This window comes from Rhodnius prolixus, unplaced genomic scaffold, assembly GCF_049639745.1.
Source record: "Rhodnius prolixus isolate KJV_2025 unplaced genomic scaffold, Rpr scaffold_13, whole genome shotgun sequence".
Lineage (NCBI taxonomy): Eukaryota > Metazoa > Arthropoda > Insecta > Hemiptera > Reduviidae > Rhodnius > Rhodnius prolixus.
The window spans coordinates 1,586,724-1,608,197 of NW_027411583.1; the positions used below are offsets into that span (position 1 = coordinate 1,586,724).

At 33.4% G+C, this 21,474-nt stretch overlaps 1 protein-coding gene across 2 annotated transcripts in view; it reads right to left on the minus strand.

Annotated features, from left to right (window-relative positions):
- Window positions 1-21,038, minus strand: part of LOC141447904 (D-ribitol-5-phosphate cytidylyltransferase-like) — a 160,162-nt gene extending 139,124 nt beyond the window's left edge. The window contains exons 1-2 of one of the 2 annotated variants that reach the window (XM_074115840.1): window positions 20,903-21,038; window positions 15,052-15,147 (exon numbers count right to left, since the gene is read on the minus strand). The gene's annotated coding sequence lies outside the window, so the exon portion shown is untranslated. Of the gene's footprint in view, window positions 1-15,051; window positions 15,148-16,283; window positions 16,310-20,902 lie in introns of those variants that run through there. The other variant, XM_074115841.1, reaches the window with a different exon arrangement.
- Between the last annotated feature and the right edge of the window lie 436 nt (window positions 21,039-21,474).

The following is a 21,474-nucleotide window of genomic DNA, read 5'->3' on the forward strand; positions in this document are numbered from 1 at the left end:
TGGAAGCTCTAACTTTACTATAACCATTTTTTTTTTTCTAACAAATAAAATGTAGTCATACGCGAGATTCGAACTAGGGGATCCCCCACTTACAAAGCCACGCTCTTGACCACTAGACCTTCAACCGACCCAATTTATTTATTTTATTTTTATCGATTTTTTTTCTTTCTTCATGTTTTAAAGTAGGTATGACCAAAAAGTTGATCGAGATACGATTGTCGGTTGATCACTGTGCTGACTGTGCGATTAGGATGCTGAAGATTCTGTATCTATGTCAGGATATGCACTAAATTATGATTCCTTGATTAGGAACATGCAGTCACCGGATTACACATTGATGATAGTAAAGTACAATACTCAGTAATACAAGTAAATACTCAGTATGTAAAGTACGAATTCAATCTCTTCAGTCTAAAATTCTCCGCACTATCGTTAACGGCTCCATTTTACGCTTCAAATCTAACCATCCGCACAGACCTGGAAATTCCGTTTGTAGGTCAGATTGCCTCGAGCTCTCTATAGAACTTGTCAGTCTCATTTCAATCCTCTTGACCGCCATTATATCATCTCATCATCAGATCCAGATCATCCCTCCCAGACGATTAAAACGCCAATGGCCTCGCGATTTTCTCTCTTCTGAAGAGAGTATAACGGACAGTAAAGTAAAATTTAATCTGTATTTTCCTGTAGTTACCTCTCAATTAATAAATATTATTTTACTACTAATAAATATTAATAATAGTAAATAAATGATATTAATAAGCTCTCAATTCCAATTCCTCCTGCCAATGTTGTCCGCTATCTTGGGCTGTATTTAGACAAAAGACTGACTTGGAACCCGCACACACGACTTAAACGAACTGAAGTTAACAGGCGTTAGTTAACTAGACCAAAGTTCAAATCTTTCACTTAATAACAAACGATTGATATACAATTCTGTACTAAAACCCGCCTGGATGTACTGGTATTGAACTGTGGGGTTCAACGAAACGCTTCAATCTTCACAGAATTCAATCGCTTCAGCCAAAAATTCTTCGCAGAATCACTGATGCTCCATTTTACGTTTCAAATCTAACCATCCACACAGACCTGGAAATTCCGTTTGTAGGTCAGATTGCCTCGAACTCTCTATAGAACTTGTCAGTCTCATTTCAATCCTCTTGACCGCCATTATATCATCTCATCACCTTCCAGATCATCCCTCCCAGACGATTAAAACGCCAATGGCCTCGCGATTTTCTCTCTTCTGAAGAGAGTAGCTAATCTTCGGAGACGACTTAGGGAGTGTTATCACAGGGTAACTTCTCCCCCCAGTTAGTGGGTGTGCATAGTTATGTCAGTTATTGTCATTGTTACTTATAGCGTATCTAGGCGCTGGTGTAACTTAACTAATAAATTTATTTTCAAAAAAACAATAAAATAAGCTCTAATAGTGGAAAAAAAAACCATAATAGATACTTTCATTAAAGCGTTGTTAAGCAAAGAACTTCGTTCACAAAATTAGAAGCTTAATTCATTGAAGATAAACTTAAACTCTTCGACAATCATACTCTTCATTCATGGCCAGTTCTTTACTTTAACCAATGCTCTTACGTCAAGTAATTCTTCTTAGTTCCCATATTTTAACCCAATACTGACAGAGAAAGTTCGTTGGTGCCATTATTTGGGTTCAAACAAACTTCAGCTCATCATCTTACACCCACACCCAGCCTAAAATGCTCAAACTTTTTATTCTTTACACTTCACACACGCCTAAATTCTCTTTTTTTAAAAAAAGCATCCTAAGAAGAGCAATAAATCTATTGACCTACAGTGATTTTGGTGTTAAAGCATCGGCCTTCAAGGTAGACGAATGCGTCACCTAAATGCACAAATCTTACTTCAGAAAATCTTCATTCAGCAGGGATTTTTAATTTTTTTCCCCCAACTTTAACCAAAATTAGTTAAATACTTCCCCAGCGTTTTAACATTTAAAAGTCGTACTTACAACTAGGTGATTTCTGAAGACTGAATTAGAAGGCTTACCTGTAATAAAAATAAATAATTAATAAATAATAATTACAAGGCTTATAATAATTGGGTAAACAAAAAATTAAATTTTAAGTAAGTCTTTGATAGATAGCGAAGCAGGACAATTTTAAATATACGAGTAATAACGCTTAGAAAGATATGGCTCTAAAGACTCGATAAAAGAACGAAGCACCAATGTAAAGGGGCACGATGAGACTGTCACCACATTTTCCTCCAGCAAATGGTCTCTTTCAAGGACGATAAATTTACCAAAATTACAAAAAAAAGAAAATAAAGAATGTAAGCGCTCGAAACTTATCTCGAAAGGGTGTCTTAGTAAGGATAGATAAAAAAGTAAGATGGATGAAGGGACATTTTCTCCTTAATTTTTCAATACTGGCAATACTTATTTTTCTTGAATAAGAATCCTGAGGAGCAGATTTTTAGGCCTATTAACCGGCCACTGCAGACACATGCATCGCATGGGCCTGGCAGACGATAGCCTTTGTAGGTTCTGTCAGGAAGAGGAGGAAACGGCACTGCACGGTGTTGTGTCAGTGTGAGCGGCTTGTCTTGCTAAAGATGTTACTTCTCGGGGAGGAAAAACCAAGGCCTGTAAGTTTTACTCAAGAGTCGCTCTCCAGAATTTTTTCCTTTGTACTCTCCTTTTGTACGCGACCTCATCACATCTCGGTACAACATAACTCTCTCTGTCTCCACTACAATCAGTTAATCCAAGAACTTTCTTCTTACTCTATTCCTGGGAATCCCAACAGAAGACTGAGACGCCGTTGGCCAAGAGATCTACTGATGGAGTAAAATTGATTTATAATTTTTCTTTTGTAAATATGTAAATATCCCTCTTCCTTCTCATTCAGTCACTATTCTCGTTCAGCTCTATTACCTTGCTTATTACTCTCATCTCGCTCAACTCAAGTTCTTCACCATTCCTTATCACATTCACTATCTATCGCCTGCATATCCTCACTGCTTGACAATATCTCGGAGAGTTACCACTGGACAACTGCTCCACTCTTAAGCACATCTTTTCCCTTCATCATATTTACTAGATGCTATTTTGCAGCTGGAAATTTTTCAATAAATGAATTTTCAAAAAAAAAAATCTACTAAGAGTGCAGGGGGGAGGGGCAAGTCTTTGAAAAAGATAAAGGACATCAAAGCAACAGATATGAAATCTCTCTATACTCAACAGAACTCAATTCTAAGTTAGAAGCTCTTATTTAGCTGACTTCTTTTTAAAAATAAAAATTAAACATCTAAATTTTCAATACATAGTTGGTAATTTAAATAAATGCAATCACTGAGTGGCTGTACAGCATTGAAATAACATTAAATAAGGATGAACTAATAGGGAGAGACTGTATAATAAACATATTTACGACAGGAAGAAGTTAACAGGACGTGACATCCTTGATTGGCCCATAAAATTGAGGTCTGTGCGTGCCCATAGATGCTGCCGCGTTAGAAAACCTCAAAGGTATAATTAGAAGCATAAATGTCTAAGATATGAATTTTTTTTAATGTTTTTTATGTTTAAATAGACGTGATTGAAAACTTCTGAGTTAAATGAGTTAAATTTTTATAACTAGGCCTACTCAAAACATCATGCTGTAAAGATCTCCTTAACAGCAACATTCAGTTCAAGAAGTTAAGTGTATGGGTTGATTAAACGAAAAAAAATGTTCACAAATCAGCTAGTACCCAACATTTCATTCGTAGTTCAGTTCATAATTTCAGCCACTTAGAAAAAACCTTGTGTTTTATTTAAATTTGTTTCTAATTTCGCTGCTCCATTTCCGTCTGAACTTATTTCGCTCGCTACTGGGGCCTTCCGAGGACTTTAACATTCGCCTGAGATCAAAATGTTATCCATGAATCCTTACAGAAGGATTATTAAATGAAAATCCATGGTACTTATGGAAATCTTATAACAACCGATATCACATTTAAATAATTTTACTGAATTAAATTTGCATTAATACTTTTTAAAATTTATTATTATTTTTTAATTATTTATTTTAATCAAATCAAATCTCTGTGACGATGCGTTCGACGTGTACACTCGTTGTGAAAAATATGAAATTGCCATTAACTATAAAAACTCGAAATTTTAATAAAATACAATAAGAATATTATTTGGTGGGATGTTTCCCTTTATCTTACCAATAGAACTGCGGTGGGAGCCAGCCAAATGATAAGTGGTTGGTACATGTTTGGTCTCCGCATTAGAGATTGGGAATTACGCACACAAATAGAAGCTCTCAACCCTTGTGCAATGCCGTTTTTATCTTAGAGGTTCAGACCTCAGTACGAGCATGATTTCATTTTGCACAGAATTCAAAGCTCTTTTCTTCCTTGTAAAAGCTCTTGCGTCCCTAGTTAACTGGAGCAATGCATATGTGAAGCGGTGCAAGATTTTGAAAGAGCACAGAATGCTCTGTAATCTTAAGCCCCAGAAATTGCAGAAAAAGTGCTTGCACTGACTACTATGACGTAAACTTTTGGTTGTTTTGCCCTGAGTTCGACGTGTATACTCGTCATTGTCGTGATTTTAATTCCGCACACTGTGGGTTTTTTTTTTTTTTTTAATTAAATTCCGCGCTTAACTGGTTAAGGCGTGTCAACATCTGAGGTTATTGACGCCCGGGAGCTTTTTTACAGTGCACGGCCTGCACTGAAACTTGAAAAAAAAAAATAATTACAACTTAAATGTACTTAAAATATACTTATACTTAAAAAAAAAACTGTCTGAGAATACTAAAGACAAGAAATCATGGGCCATGATAATAAGACATAGACCAAGGGCTGGCGATAATAAGAAACAACACAAGATATCTTAATGCATTCATCTAGAGTATGGGAAAGTAAAGTGTACTAATCCAGGAGATAGGTGCCTCATTTAGTAGGAGCCGATTTAAAGAAAGAAGTGGAAAGAAAAAAATAAATGATTAACAAAACCAGGCAAGGACATAAAGGAGAAAAAGGATGAACTGTGGAAGAAGATATGAAGAAAGAGCCGGTGGTATGCATTAAGAAAAGAGTAAATTATCTAGGCGGCAATTTGGATAAAAGTAAAGTTAAAGGAAGAAGGCCCACTATGACGTTCTCAACTCGAACAGGAAATGGCTTTATCTCCGACAACTCGCCATTACTCACTCTGCTCATAATGTGTGGTGGTTGGCTCTCCTGTTTCATTCGGCCATGCTTTAATCTTTATATTATCATTTGTAAACTAACTGATAATTAGGAGTTTTTATTTTATTTTGTTAGAAAAACGCATTTTTCCAGTATGAAGTTGGAAATTCTTTAAGAAAATATTGAGAAATAGCATTCATAAGATTTTGGCCAAAAAGTATTGCAGTTCGGGTTTCGAAACTGACATTATTCATTATTTCAAACTGCAGGGAGCGCTCCTTCAGAAGAGGATCGAGACACTTGCAAAGGGATCGCTCAACTTTTATAAGAAACATCTTTTTTTTAAGCACAAAGATGCTGAGAATTTAGATGACACCTTAGGCCTTAAAGAAATAAGGAATGTTAAGAAATAAATGAAAAAAACCCATGCATGTATAAAATATTACAATGTATTATAAATAAAGCGGTAGAGATTAGCTCAGTGATTAGTGTAATTGATTCCCTACTGGAGATCGATTCCAGCTGGTGTGGCTCTTAGAGTTTCTCTTCCTAGGAGCTTCTTTGCGGTAATGGCCCTTCAAAGGCAGAAAAAAAAGGTGACCCTTCACGGCCAGTCTACGAGTAATATCACTGACCGATTCACTTTAAAAGACCTGTATCAAATATCTTAAAACAGGAAACGAGGACACGCGTGCCATATAGCGATACCCTCGTACTTTATCCTCTGCACCAAGTTGCGCCTTCCATCCGATAGTAATGTGGCCTTAGTTATAGAAGCATACCATTCATCGTAGGCTTCCAGTATTCATCACCACTAGTACTCGATTATGCTTCTTTCCCAGATCCATCAAGTACACTGAAACTGTCTGCACTAATTTCTTCTATAAAAGTAAAGCAGTAGAGTAATCGCCAATTTCTTCAGGCGGGACTTAACGTCCTACTACCAATTAGATATTTTAGACGGGCGGAGCAGAAGCACATTCGTTATTATAAACATTTTTTTCTAACAAATAAAAAGTAGCTATAAGCGGGATTCGAACTGGGGATCTCCCACTCACAAAACAACGTTCTTGGGCACTAGACCAACACTCGCTCTAATACCTTCTAGAAACACTTAGCCTGTCAACAGCCTCTTATATTCCAACCTCTTCAATTCCTTGCAGCCTCCACTTCCTGGGGAAAAACCCCGATTTCCGGTAAATCCGTTTCAAGGTAGCCAGAACAGGCCCTAGATCCATGGAATGATTTGCTAGGTCTCACCCACGAAAAATTTATCAGCTTTTTTTTCGTTATCCTCAATTCCTAAATGTCCAGGGTTCGCGGAAAGAGGTTAAACAACCATCATCCTTCTCTGGACCAGATGATACAAGGCATCTTGAGCATTCTCCTGCCGGTTTAGGATCCCAACAGGGTTTAACTGATGCTTTTAAAACTGCCTAACTATCAGAAAAGATCCTTAAAACTCAATGCCCAGAAAGGTAAAGATGAAAGGTAAAAGTAAAGAAAACACTACCATTTACATAAATATGCTTTTGTTAGTTCTGTAATTATTAATGATTCCATTATTTTAAATTAGATTAGTTTAGTGCGAATTATTAATTAATTCAGCTCTAACTTTTAAATTACAATTATAATCATCAGTAAATCGATGAATAAATCTTAAAAATGTTAAAAAATAAAAAGAAGAAATTAAAAAAAACCGGTAGAAGCCGCTAGATAGTGTTGTATACGCAAAATTGATGGGGCCGTTAAATTTAATCACTTTATTAACTGATGTGGGCATGTTTAGACAGGATATTAGCAATTTATTGCTACTCTTCTTTTTATTAAGTATTTAATGTTAGCTAAGATTTGATTAAAATTTCATTTAAAATTAAAAAAAAAAAAAGCTAAACATTTAAATTAAATCTGATGATTATTTAGTCAATTTGGATTTTGTTTTTTCCCAGGTGGGCTTTAAGTCCAGTTACGTAAATATTAGGTGGTACATTTACTTAAATTGGATTTTGATTTTTTGAATTTTGAATGTTTTCACTTAATGTTACGAGGGTCGTTTGAAAAGTCCGTGCAAAAATAAAAACTACTTAATTTTTTGGGGTAAACCTTTTTTATTTTTCAACATAGTCTCCTTTTAGGCTTATACACTTCGTCCAACGCTGCTCTAGTTTGTTGATCCGTTCCGAATAATAGGATTTGTCCAAGTTTGAAAAATAGCCATTCGTTTCTGCAATCACCTCCTCGTTTGAATAAAATCTTTTTCCCGCCAGCCATTTCTTCATATTGGGGAACAAATAGTAGTCCGAGGGAGCCAAGTCTGGAGAATAGGGGGGATGTGAAACGAGTTGGAACCCTATTTCCATTAATTTTGCGACCACAACTGCTGAGGTGTGAGCTGGTGCGTTGAAGTGATGGAAAAGGACTTTTTTGTGGGCCAATCGTGGGCGTTTTTCTTGCAGCTCGGTTTTCAAACGGTCCAATAACGATGAATAGTTTTACCCTTTTCCAGATAGTCGATGAGGATTATTCCTTGCGAATCCCAAAAGACAGTCGCCATAATCTTTCCGGCCGAAGGAACGGTCTTCGCCTTTTTTGGCGCAGATTCCCCCTTGGTAACCCATTGTTTAGATTGTTCTTTGGTCTCAGGAGTGTAGTGATGTATCCATGTTTCATCCACAGTGACGAAACGACGCTTAAAGTCCTGCGGATTCTTCTGGAACAGCTGCAAACCGTCCTTGCAACACTTCACACGATTTCGTTTTTGGTCAAGCGTGAGCAATCGCGGCACCCATCTTGCGGATAGCTTTGTCATGTCCAAATGTTGATGCAAAATATTATGTACCCGTTCATTCGAGATGCCCACAGCACTAGCAATCTCACGCACCTTCACTCTTCTGTCATCCATCACCATATCATGGATTTTATCAATGATTTCTGGAGTAGTAACCTCAACAGGGCGTCCAGAACGTTCAGCGTCACTTGTGCCCATATGGCCACTCCGAAAATTTTGAAACCACTTATAAACTGTTCTAATCGAAGGTACAGAGTCACCATAATGTTTATCAAGCTTCTCTTTAGTCTCCTGAGGCATTTTGCCTTTCATAAAGTAGTGTTTAATCAACACACGAAATTCTTTTTCGTCCATTTTTTGAAAATCACTTGACTTCCTCGATTCAAACGAATGCCAAACACAAAGAAATAGACCGATCTGGCTGAAACTTGGTGTGTTTTCTTCCAAGAGATGCTACTAACTAAACATAACCTCGATACGCGCCAGTGGTGCTATCTCTCTGACTTTGCACGGACTTTTCAAACGACCCTCGTACTACACAATTTTAATTTTAAGTTGGAACTGCGAGAATCTGGAATAAGGACCGTGCCATGACTTTTTTTTTTGTTTTTGTCTTTTGGGGTTTCCCTAAATCCAAGTCATGTGAGTGGGGTCATCTTGTTGCAATATTTTTGAATACAATTTTTTTTTTTTTTCTAATGTACATTTACATTTATGTAAATACATGGAGCCATTTTCTGTCACGAGTTATTTTTGTCAATCACTTTTCTATTTAGGATTTCACAGATGACTCGTTTCCTATTGTAGCGACAAACAATAGGCTGCTTTATCCCATGGATTAGCTGAATTGTCATCACTTATTACTGAGAATCTAAAAATTAATCTCCCCCCAAAAAATGTCGGTCTTTTGTCTGTCTAAACAGAATGACTCATCGCTCTGTCGCCTTTAAAAATCGTTAAAATGCTGTTTTCATATTTTTGGAATAATTTTAAGGTTATTTTATTTTATTTATTTTAATGATTTAAGGCGCGTCAACATCTAAGGCTATTGGCGTCCGGAGCTTTTTCCTGTGCACTGCCGGCCTCCGGACAGTGTTCTCTCGTTACAGACAACACTATCCATCACCGGGCAGTGAGCTGTAAGAAGCTCCTAGGAAGAGAAAATCTAAGGGTCAGCAGCTGGATTCGAACCCGGGACCTCCGCGTAGGAGTCCAGCATAACTAATCCCTTCCCTAGCTATCTTATTATTATTATTATTTTTAATCATCCATTTATTTATTGGCACCTGCGAACTTCCAAGCAAGTGCAAGATGGAGTAAAATGACTTGAACAAAATTTGAAAATATAGAAATTCCAATTAATTATTTTAATTCAATAATTTTTTATGAAATGCAGTTTTTGTTTTGCCAAAAAATTCTTCCGATTCAAAATATCGAATAAGTTATCCACTTTCTAATATATGGCGGTGTCAAAATCGTTGAAAGACATTGGAGCTAATATCTATAGCTGTAGGCCGGCCGGCAGTTTATATTTCAACAGTGGCCTAGAAAACTATTGGACAGTTTTTCCAAGCGGGGAGTGCTTAAGGAAATCTTAAAACGAAATATCCGTGGTAGGAGAATTAACATTTACACAGACTCTCCAGCCATGTACTTCAGAGCGTCAGATGACCGAGAAGCGCTACAGATCAGGCTCAGAAAATTTATAGACATATTAAAATAAAGGGGATTCTCGATTTTATGAGAGCCGGAAACAGAAAAATAATTAATATCTTAATTTTATTGAAAATTAATCAATTTTGTTGAATCTCACTTCATTCGTACTGTTGGGTCATATGAATATATTTCTTTTATTGCCATTCAAAACTTATTAGCATAAATTTACTTTATTCAAAATAATTATTTCCTCCTCAGTGGGAGTGGCCTAAGATTCAGTTAATTTTCAAAAAAATGGGTTCAGTCAATAAGAAAATATAAGGAATCCATGCTCTACAGTTCACTGCACTCTCCTAGAGAAAGAAGTGCACTCGGAAGGCACCGGACACCAATGGTCTCAGATGTTGACACCCCTAATTAAAAAATAAATAAATAAAATTACTACGAGTCCAGATGCTCTCCAGCATCCTTGCAGAAAATTGAATAAAATTATTATTTACAGTTATATTTCATAAAATTTAAGTTCTCATAACCGTTTCGAACTAATTTTTTTTAAAAAAAACGTATCATTTTTAAAGTACATCATAATTAAAGTGTATCCATTAAATATGTTACCAAATAACTTACAGTTAGGATGATTATGTAAATTTAAATACAAAATATCCTAATAAATAAGATGAAACAAACTGTTTAGGTTTTTTAATCAAATAAAAAATGAATTATTGACTATTAAAAAATAAAAATAAATACATAATTTTAGAAAAAATAAAGAAATAGATTGCATTCTTCGAAGTAGTCAATTGAATTGAAGAAAGATGGCCTTATTAAATTAATAACTAAATTATGGGATGATTTTCTGTCATTTTATTATTAAATCATTAAAGTTTAGAAAATATTTAAAGATAATAACGACCAGGTTTGTTTTTTACCAACGTTCTTCCCGTGTAATTTATAGAGTCGGTAATGAAACTTGAATTGGGTTTAAATTTTTTTAATTAGAGCTGTCTAGAGAGTGGCTGCAATCTAAATCTCACAACGATTTTAAAAATCTATAGCTACACTTGAACACTTCAGCTATCTACGAGGGTAGTTTGAAAAGTCCGTGCAAAGTCAGAGAGATAGCACTACTGGCGCGTATCGAGGTTATGTTTAGTTAGTAGCATCTCTTGGAAGAACATACACCAAGTTTCAGCCAGATCGGTCTATTTCTTTGTGTTTGGCATTCGTTTGAATCGAGGAAGTCGAGTGATTTTCAAAAAATGGACGAAAAAGAATTTCGTGTGTTGATTAAACACTACTTTATGAAAGGCAAAACGCCTCAGGAGACTAAAGAGAAACTTGATAAACATTATGGTGACTCTGCACCTTCGATTAGAACAGTTTATAAGTGGTTTCAAAATTTTCGGAGTGGCCATATGGGCACAAGTGACGCTGAACGTTCTGGACGCCCTGTTGAGGTTACTACTCCAGAAATCATTGATAAAATCCATGATATGGTGATGGATGACAGAAGAGTGAAGGTGCGTGAGATTGCTAGTGCTGTGGGCATCTCGAATGAACGGGTACATAATATTTTGCATCAACATTTGGACATGACAAAGCTATCCGCAAGATGGGTGCCGCGATTGCTCACTCTTGACCAAAAACGAAATCGTGTGAAGTGTTGCAAGGACGGTTTGCAGCTGTTCCAGAAGAATCCGCAGGACTTTAAGCGTCGTTTCGTCACTGTGGATGAAACATGGATACATCACTACACTCCTGAGACCAAAGAACAATCTAAACAATGGGTTACCAAGGGAGAATCTGCGCCAAAAAAGGCGAACACCGTTCCTTCGGCCGGAAAGAATATGGCGACTGTCTTTTGGGATTCGCAAGGAATAATCCTCATCGATTATCTGGAAAAGGGTAAAACTATTACAGGTGCATATTATTCATCGTTATTCGAGCTGCAAGAAAAACGCCCACGATTGGCCCACAAAAAAGTCCTTTTCCATCACGACAACGCACCAGCTCACACCTCAGCAGTTGTGGTCGCAAAATTAATGGAAATAGGGTTCCAACTCGTTTCACATCCCCCCTATTCTCCAGACTTGGCTCCCTCGGACTACTATTTGTTCCCCAATATGAAGAAATGCTGGTCTTTTGGGTAGATTGTGAGTGATGGCTGGAGTGCCCAAAGGAACACATTTTTTTTCTGCCTTGGTGCAATATCAATATGCTCTGCTGTTCCAACTTCCACAAGGAGAGGAAATGCCCGATTACTACAGGACTTCATAGGACTCGATAGACCCAGTAAGGCCGAGAATAATGGCAAAACTATTTTCTATAATTCCTCGTCTTAAAAATTAACCAACAAAATTCCATGTAGAAACACAGAAATGATGTGCAGTACGCACTTCTTTGAACACTCCTGCGAATACAAAGTACAATCTGAAACGGTATCAGAATGGGGAACTAACCAAAAGAGATAGATTGGCATCAGCGATTCACCAGCAAAAAATTCCATTGCCGATAACATAACAATATATTAATTGAGAACAATAATTGTTTTTAGATGTAATGGACAAAGAAAAAGAAGCAAACCTAAAACATCTTCATAATATATAAGTAAATACTTATATATATTTATAATAGTGGGTGTAACAAAAGGAAACAAAGATAGGGTCTATTGTTGTGTTGATAATAGAGATCATAGTGGGGGTGGCATATCTACATCTCAACTCCGCCTCCAACCAACTCATACACAATCGGCATTCTTGTATTTATAATTATAGATAAACTCACTAATTACTATGCATTTATAAAACATCTCTTAGTCATGATAGTCTTAGATTTATGAAGTATAATTTTCAATGTTTAAAGTACAGAATTTTGGGAGGCGCTATAATCCTAAAATCCTAGACCTAGCCAACTTTGTTAGATTAAAATTAAGTTTGTAGTACTGAGATGTCCAATAAGCCATTTTTTCCGGCCCTGAGGGCTTTCGCGATTTGTATCTATTCTATTATCTATTCAACAAAGAATTAGACAATCAAACGTTACAATTTTCTAGTATTTTTACTGTTTGTAGACTTTGAAAAAGCTATTGATAGGTGTTTACGTAAAGTCTAGATTGAACATCTTGAAAAAGAAAACTAGAAATAGTGAAGAGCTACTTTAAAATAATTGAATTAAAACTGTCCGGTAGGACAGTTATATAAAGGTTGATCGTCAAAAAGTGCCCGAAAAAGCTGTAACGTTCAAAAACACCCAACTTTGAGAATTTTTTTCTCTTTTTCTATAAAAGAGAAAATTCCCAAATTTTCTTTAAAATATAGGGCAAACCCTCCTTTGCGACTGTAATTTTTTTGCAACAACACAGATATAATAGATTTCGAGAAAAAAGTTGCTGAAAATGAGCAAAAAGGGCATTTTCAAAAATTGTTCTTGTTCTTCTTCTTGTTGTTGTTGTTGTTGTTACCTTTTTTTGTAAACTGCGTAGCGCCTAAACGCGTAAACCGATTTTCATGAATATATCTAAAGGAACGTTGTGGTAATCATAAAACAAGATGAGTTAACACAAGATACAACAGTAAAGAAACATCTCAGACAAAGTGACATCGCATCTGCAAAAGCTCTAATGCTGGGTTTGCAATGTTTTAAACTTTGATTGGTATAGAAAAATGGAGAATAGCTTAATAAATTGAAATTCACGGTGATGATAGGTAAGGATGTGAAGAAAATGAAACAATTATTACAGATGAAATAATTGTTGTTCAGTTAAACAACTGTAAATAATTTTTACAGGTAGCCTAGTCAGAAGGGAAGGATCTACTGTTTTAAAATTGTAACAATAACACTGAAGACCTGGTGAAGAGATTGAAAAAGAAGGTAAAGAATTTTGTTTATCTGTCAGAAAGGTGGTCGAATGGTGATCGAAGAAAAGTTATATTAATTTAAGATTAGAGTTCTGTAAATGTTAGTATAATTATCTTAAATACTTTAAAAGCAAAACTGAAGAAGAAGCTGAGAAACATGAATTGAATTGTGCAGGCTATTTGATAAGAATTAATGATGGAAGGTGGGCGATCTAGATTAAAGAATGGTGCCACAAAGTGGTGAAAAGAAAACGATGAACCATGGATTTAGAAGAGCACATGATAGGCAGCTTCATGGAGAAGAGTAAGAAACCTGGGATCAAAAGAAATGGAACCGACTGAAAGAAGTTTGCAAGGATGAGTGATTGTGTAAAGAGTCCTGCCTAAGATCAAAATTCAATGAATAATTCTTATCTTACAAATACAGCTGAAAACCACTCAATTTATAAGGGCATATTTCTGAGAGTTAAAAGTTGAAATTAAAAGCAGAAATATTATTTGTGAAACCCAATAATATAGGAAAATTACTATCTTTACTCTGCATTGGCTTTATTAAATTGAAAGAAAAGGTACTGAAGAAAATCGTGCAGCTAGATTTGCATAAAATCCTAAGGACCACTGAAATCGTTTCCAAATTCAGATGCTCTTACAGTTACTCGACTGTGAGGAGTGTGAAGACTCGGTGGAGGACATCATGTGCCAAAAGACATAACTTGGCACATAGAAAGTGGCCTCTTAAATGTACTACTACAAGATGAAGTGCAGTAAACATTTCAGAACCCAGGAAATTGCGAAAACCATAACTGCTGTTTAATAATAACTGATTAATATTAATTTAAAAGTATTTTTTAAATGCGCTCCAAAATTAAAGCCAATTCTAGACTGTTAAAAACTTTGGAAAAAGGTTATTTATCTCTCAAATACCACTTAACGTCTACAAATATATAAATTGAAAGTTTAACCCTAAAATTATTCTGCTGTTTGACTTTTTAAAATAGCAATAGCTCAATTCAAACCATAAAATTAAATAAACAATATGTGATTAGGCCTAGAAAACATTTAACTCATCCATTATTCATTTTCAAGTGTTTATTGAAAAGTAATTTCAAAGCTGGCAACTAGAGTACGAGTACTCTCTTGCTAAGAAGAACATTAGTTGATATCATAATATATATTTCCAAAGAATTATAATCTCATCCTGTGGAGGGGATACATCTTGCCTCGTATGGTATTTATTCTTGTTCACGTTCTATGAAAATGTCCGATAGTTATGCACCAATTAGAAGTGTGTTTGTCTAATAATAACAATTTAATTGTGAGAAACATAATGAATAGTGGCTCTTTATATCAACAAAATGTGAAATAGTTAATGCGGCAGTTTAAACAATAATTACGAAATACACATTTCAAACAGTTAGGTTAACTTTTCCTTGCAGTGTCCATTCTAAAGTTACATTACCTAATTCTAACTTTAACTACTAATGTTTCAAAACAATAATTATACATTTAAACGAAAACATATATTACTTCATATAAACAATGTTGCCTCTAGCTTTTAATTTAAATAATCAGCAGGTTTCTTACCTTTAGAGTTCAGTAAGATTGACTGCGAAGCATCACTACAATTTGAAGAACATTCTGGATTCACACAAACACTGGGATTTAACACTAAAGCACAACCTGTAAGCAGAAAGTATTTTGTGATTGCAATTAAGCAAATTGTGATGAATGTAGAGAGACAAACATTTGGAGAAATTGTAAGCTTTTGCAGTTTTTTAGACTTGCCTGTTCACTAGTAACTGAAATGAAGATTAGTGTTTAAAGTTTAATTAGTGTGCATGGCTCAATTTGTGATGAATTTTCTTAAAAGAAATCTCTCTCTCAATAAAGGGGCATTTTAATTCTTACTTTATAACCCTGGTGCTCGAGTTGTACAAAAGGAAATCTTATCAGTACTGGGTTCTTTTAAGGATATGCAAATACCAACCAGGTAAGCCAATTAGCTACTTTTAGATTTAGATTTTTTCCCCCAATTGAGTTTTTCTTGAACATATAGTTCAATTAATAAGGAATTGAATTATCTATTTAAGCTACTGTGTAACACATAATTATTTGAGTCAGCGCAGAAATTTTCAGTTTTGGGTCAGAATTGATTCCATGCTTTCACTTAGCAAACTTAAGTGATGAATATGTAGATATGAGAATTCATTTAAACTGAATATTCTTCTTCTAAATTAAGAAATTAGTAGCTAATAATAATTACCATTTCATTAACGTATACTTTAGGAACTCCTAATCTAACTTGGATTTATGCCATACCTTAATTGAGTGCTTAGAATATTAACTTCTCTATACATTTTTATTTTAAATAAATTAAAAAAAAAAGCTTACTAGAACAAAGAGCAGATTTGTTAAGTTTATTTTGGCATCTTCTTTCTAACACAACCAGAGAAAGAAACTCTTTAAATGTGACTGAATTTAGTTACAATAATTTTTTGGAATTTTTGATAGATTTCTTTATATATCTTTTACCTTTTTTGAAATGGAAATTAGATTTTAATATTTTTAGTTAGAAACCACAATTAAGAGACGTACAAAACTGATTGAAATCCTTTAAAATTAATAAGCTTTCTAGTGCCATATTGGAAATACCCATCTCTACTTCTGGTCCAAATTTTTTTAGATATTTGAATACATCAAGAAGTTATCGTAAAGGCCATTTAGTTTTACATTGAACATCATTAAATTAATTTATGATAATTAAATGCTTAATGAAATGAATTTATCTTAATAATTGTTCATTTAAATTTACTTACATATTTAAATTCAAGCTGCTGCGATGGACCCCGAGAGACAATGCCGACAAGAAAAATGGGTGACTGGATAACTTCCTTATTAACTTGGGTAATACTAAATTAGTATAAATATTTTATTTTTTTCAAATATTGATTTAGTTAATTTAAATACACAAAATTTTATTTATTTTTTACGTTATATTTTTTATTTATTCATACTTTAATTACGTTAAATTATTATGATTTTCAGATATTAACACTTTTCGATAGTTTTCGTATTTGAAATTTAAAATTATGTTTTTAATTAATAATTAGTTTTGTAAATTGATTTAGTATAATTTATTTATTTCGTTGTTATAAATATTTTAATCAAGTAATAATTTTTCTTCTAGTTCCCAGTTGCAGAGAGGATCAATTGAAGTCGCCATTACGCTGAGTTCGAGTTAAAATTTTGTGTTAATGCTATTTTCTTACATATTGTAATTAATCATAAGTGTAAAGTGATCATTAGTTTTAGAATATTTGTAAAGTTGAAAGTAGTTTTAACTATTGTTAATGTTTAACTTTAGTGAAATCGTAAAATTATTTCGGTTCATGTATAAATTGCTGGACATTCTCTCAGGCCCCAGGTATGAAGTTAAATTTTTACAGATTTCCATTAATTTAAAACTTTATAATTTACATTAAAACATGAAATATGATTCTTTTTATTATTGAAAATTATGTTTAAACTCTGAAATACATTCCAAAAATTAAATGTTGTAACTGTTGAAAAAGTTGGTAATAAGAGATTTAAGAGCAGCCATATTTAGCCAATTTGAAATTATCTATCACATTCCACAATTACATTGAAATTAGTTTGAATTTATTCATTTATTCAATAAATTTATTAATTTTAACTGTAATTCTGTATTAAAATAAATCAACTTCAATTTTTGGAAATATGGTAAATTAAGAAATTCTATTGGTAAGCTAAAAAGGATAATTTTATCTTAGAACTTATTAATATTTTTTAGTTTCTCGAATAACCATAATTAATTATCCAGTAATAAACTGTCGTTATCTATTTCTATACAGATTGTTTTTAAAACTGATTGCCATTCATAGTTTTTTTGTAGTTTGGCTCTTCCAATCAAGTTTATTTCTTTAAAATAAAATCATTGCCAAAATATTTTGTGTTACAGTTGATTTTTATGAGATAATTTATCAGATTTGCCTTATTTTTACTTTGGGTTCTGAATTCCTTATTTATTTATTTATTTATTTATTTATTTATTTATGTGTATTGTATAAGAATGAACGTTACAATACAGAGTCGCAATCAACAATGAGCAATGGTTAATTACAAAGTAAGCAAAAAAAGCAATAACTTAAAATAACAAAATTTCTTTTATAATAATAATTAAATGAACTTTTAACTGTAAGAAGAAAAAAAAAAAAAAAAATGCTAAGGAACCCTAGAACGTGGTACAAAAATGCCTAAACTTTAAAATTAAATCTAAATATTTGTATAATTTATGTAATTTCTCCAAATTGCAATTGGCTGCTATAAATTCATTTAAAATAAAATCACTATCCAAAGAGTTAAAACACAATTTTCTAATTTCTAAATATGATTGACATTTACACATTATGTGAAAGATATCCTCTTTGTCAGTATTACAAACTTTACAAACAGACTGGCCATCAAATTTAACTGTAGTTTTCCCAACACTAATTTTAAAATAATATTTATTGGCTAATCTCACCTGAGATAACAGTTTAATATATTTGAAAGGAACGTTAAGGTGTAAATAAGGCTGGCATAACTGTTCATTAGGTAATAATTGTTTTATATAACTATTGTATGTTGAGTTTTCTGCTCTATTGCAGTCCAAACTGAATAAAAAAGTTTTATGTCTATCTGAAATTGAGGAACAATCAGTTTTACTATGGATAATTAAATTTTGAGGATCAGGAATAAATTTTTCAATTATAGAAACGAACTGCGACCACCAGTTATATTTACTATTATTTATGGAGGAGGAATGGAAAGTTTTCAATTCTGATAGGCAAATTTTAGGGAGCCGAGACGCATTCATTTGATCTATTTTTAATAAAAATTTAAGGATTTGTTTTACAATAAGAAGTTGCAATTGTGAGCTACCTGTTTCCAAACGAAGTAAATAGTGGGGGGTATTCCTTGACAAATTTAACAGTCTTTTAAAGAAACGACATTGTACATTGTCCAATTCCTCCATGTATCTTAAACTCCAAATTGGACTGCAATAAAGCAGAGCGTTTTTTACAATTGAACTAAAAAGATAAACTCTTGAATCCCAACTCTTGATATTACCTTTGTATAAAATATTAAATACTGAACCAACTGCGAGATTCGCCTTACAAATAGCATTTTCTTTTTCTTCATTAAAGGTTAATGATCTGGAAAATATGACCCCCAGGTAATTGAAATGACTTACTTTTTCTAACTTAATATTTCCATAATAAAAATTTTCCGAACTTTTCATTCTACCTGTTCCAAACTTTAAAATTTTAGTTTTATTGGCGTTCACGTTAATTTTATTTAATTCGGAATAATTTCTTAAAATGTTTAATTTGTTCTTTAAATCAGTGTAGCAATCTGCGAAGATTATCAGGTCATCAGCATATCCTAACAACAAAATGTCTGTGTTTTTGTTTATTCTAATGCCGCTTACACCTTTAGATCTGAAGTAATGTTCAATGTCATAAATGAAAATATTAAATAAAATGGGGCTTAAGATTTCTCCCTGAATTACACCCCGAGTAAGAGAAATTTCTGAAGAGAGTTGATTTTTATCTCTGATCGACACAGTGGCAGTATGATAAAACTTTTCTATAATTCGAATTACTTTGCCGTAGAGTCCTAAGTTGCGGATTTTAGTCCAAAGGAGGTCATGATTAATACAATCGAAAGCTCTCTGAAAGTCTACAAGGAGGCAATACAATGGTTTTCTTTTTAAACCGAACTGAATTTGAGCTACACTATTCAAAATAAATACATTATCCAGGCAACCTCTGCCAGTTCTGAAGCCCGATTGGAATTCTGGTATTACATTATTCTGTTCACACCAATCATCCAGCCTCCACAGAATTATTTGAGTAAATAGTTTAGTTAAACAGTTAACAAGGCCAATTCCCCTATAATTATTAGTACATGACCTATCACCTTTTTTGTAAAGCATAAACATTATTATTTTCGACCAATCCTTTGGTATATTTTCAGAATCTATAATTTTATTGAACATAACTTCCAAATACAGTAACCAGTTTTGCGGAAGGCTTTTATAAAAATCATAATTTATTTCATCACAGCCGGCTGCCTTATTTGATTTACATTTTCTCAACGATTTCATAATTTCATTAGTACTTATGTATGAATCTAGAAACGGATGACAAGTATCAGAATGAACATTGAGAGTTTGAATGTTTGAACCATAAAAATTTAATAAAAATTTGTTCCAATCCTCAATGCTAATGCTGTCTATTGCTACACTTTGGGAATTCATTCTTAAACCTTTAATTATACGCCAAAAATTTGTGCTATTTTTACAGTTGGATAGTTGATTTGAAATACCGTCATAATATTCAGTACGTTTACGTTTTATTAAGTTTCTATAATTTGTTTTTAATGAACAATAGTAATTAAATTTAATTTCATCTTTAATTGAACATTTCCAGACTCTATAACTCTTCTGCACGAATTTTTTTAAATTGTAACATTCCAAATCATACCACTGCTTTTTAAAAAAATGATTTATAAGTTTAGAGCTTTTAAACATACCCAATTCTTTCGCAACATTTTTAATAGTAGTAACTAAGTTATTGTTTAAATCATCTATAGACATACTTTTAAAATCAACCATAATATTAGAATTGATAGACATCATGTTAGAATAAATTTCACAAGTTTCTGATCTCCAAACAAATTTAGAAGGAATTAAACATTTGTCAACAAAGTGAACTTTAGATAATAATTTCAATGTTAGGGTAACCGGAAAGTGACCCGAGGGGGTAATTATATCATCATTTACAAATAAATCGTCTATAAATTCTGTACACAATATATTCGTCCAGACTAAATCAATTACAGAATTACCAAGAGTACTAGAATAAGTGTACTGTGCTGGGGAATCTGAATTGGATCTACCATTAACAAGAATAAGAGCATTTTCTTCCATGAATTTAACTAAGGAAAGTCCCCTGTTATTAGTTACCCTGTCGAGGCTATCTCTTTCTATTTTCAAAGCACAAGAAATCTGATTTGAAAGGAAATCTGAATCATAGCAATTATTTAAACAACCAACACGACAGTTAAAATCGCCCCCTAAGATTATAGGACAATCCAAAGTGTTTAGTTTGAGTATGAGCTCATCAAATAAGATTAATTTTTCATTAATATTTATAGCGGGACTGAAATATATCAAGCCAATAACAAAATTTACGACTGGGAATTTAACATTTACAAGAATCCAAAAATCCGTTTTATTTATAATTTCAACAGCACCAAATTTTTTGTTTACAAGAATTAATAAGCCGCCTTTTGCTCTTCCCTTATTTTTTTCTTTAATTGCATTGGACTGACAAACGTTATAACCTTTTAGAAAATCAGGCAAACTTACAATATTATGTGTGAGCCAAGTTTCGCTTAAACAGATGATATCATGCTGTAACAAAAAACTACAATTTTCTAGAAAATTTTTATAGCCTGAACTATTCCAGAAGGCGAGTTTAATATTAGAAAACTTATCACTAGCACTGACCACATTATACACAGCATCTTTTTTGAATGAATTTAATTCCACATTTGAATAAACACTCAACACCCTATCTTCTTCCGCTTTCGGGGTAGAAGGAACTTTCAAGCTTTGTCGCAACTTGGAGGAGTTTTTGGCCTTAAAAAAGTGTCCAAAGTTAGGGGAGTTTTCTTCCTTTTAACAGATCTGCTAGATTTAGAGGAAAGCACTGAAGAATCAGAGTCATTTTCATCTTCTAATAAATCTTCTGTAGGTCGAATATGTGTCGATAGCTGTAATTTACCTATATCTTCCTCGCATCTAATAGAAATCGGGAGAGAGTTTTCATTTTTCTTCACATAAAGTTTGTTGTTACGGAACCAAGTAAATTTTAGTATTCCTTGAACTCTCAGTTGATTTACTTTCTGATATAACGAATAATAGTAGGGGGACATATA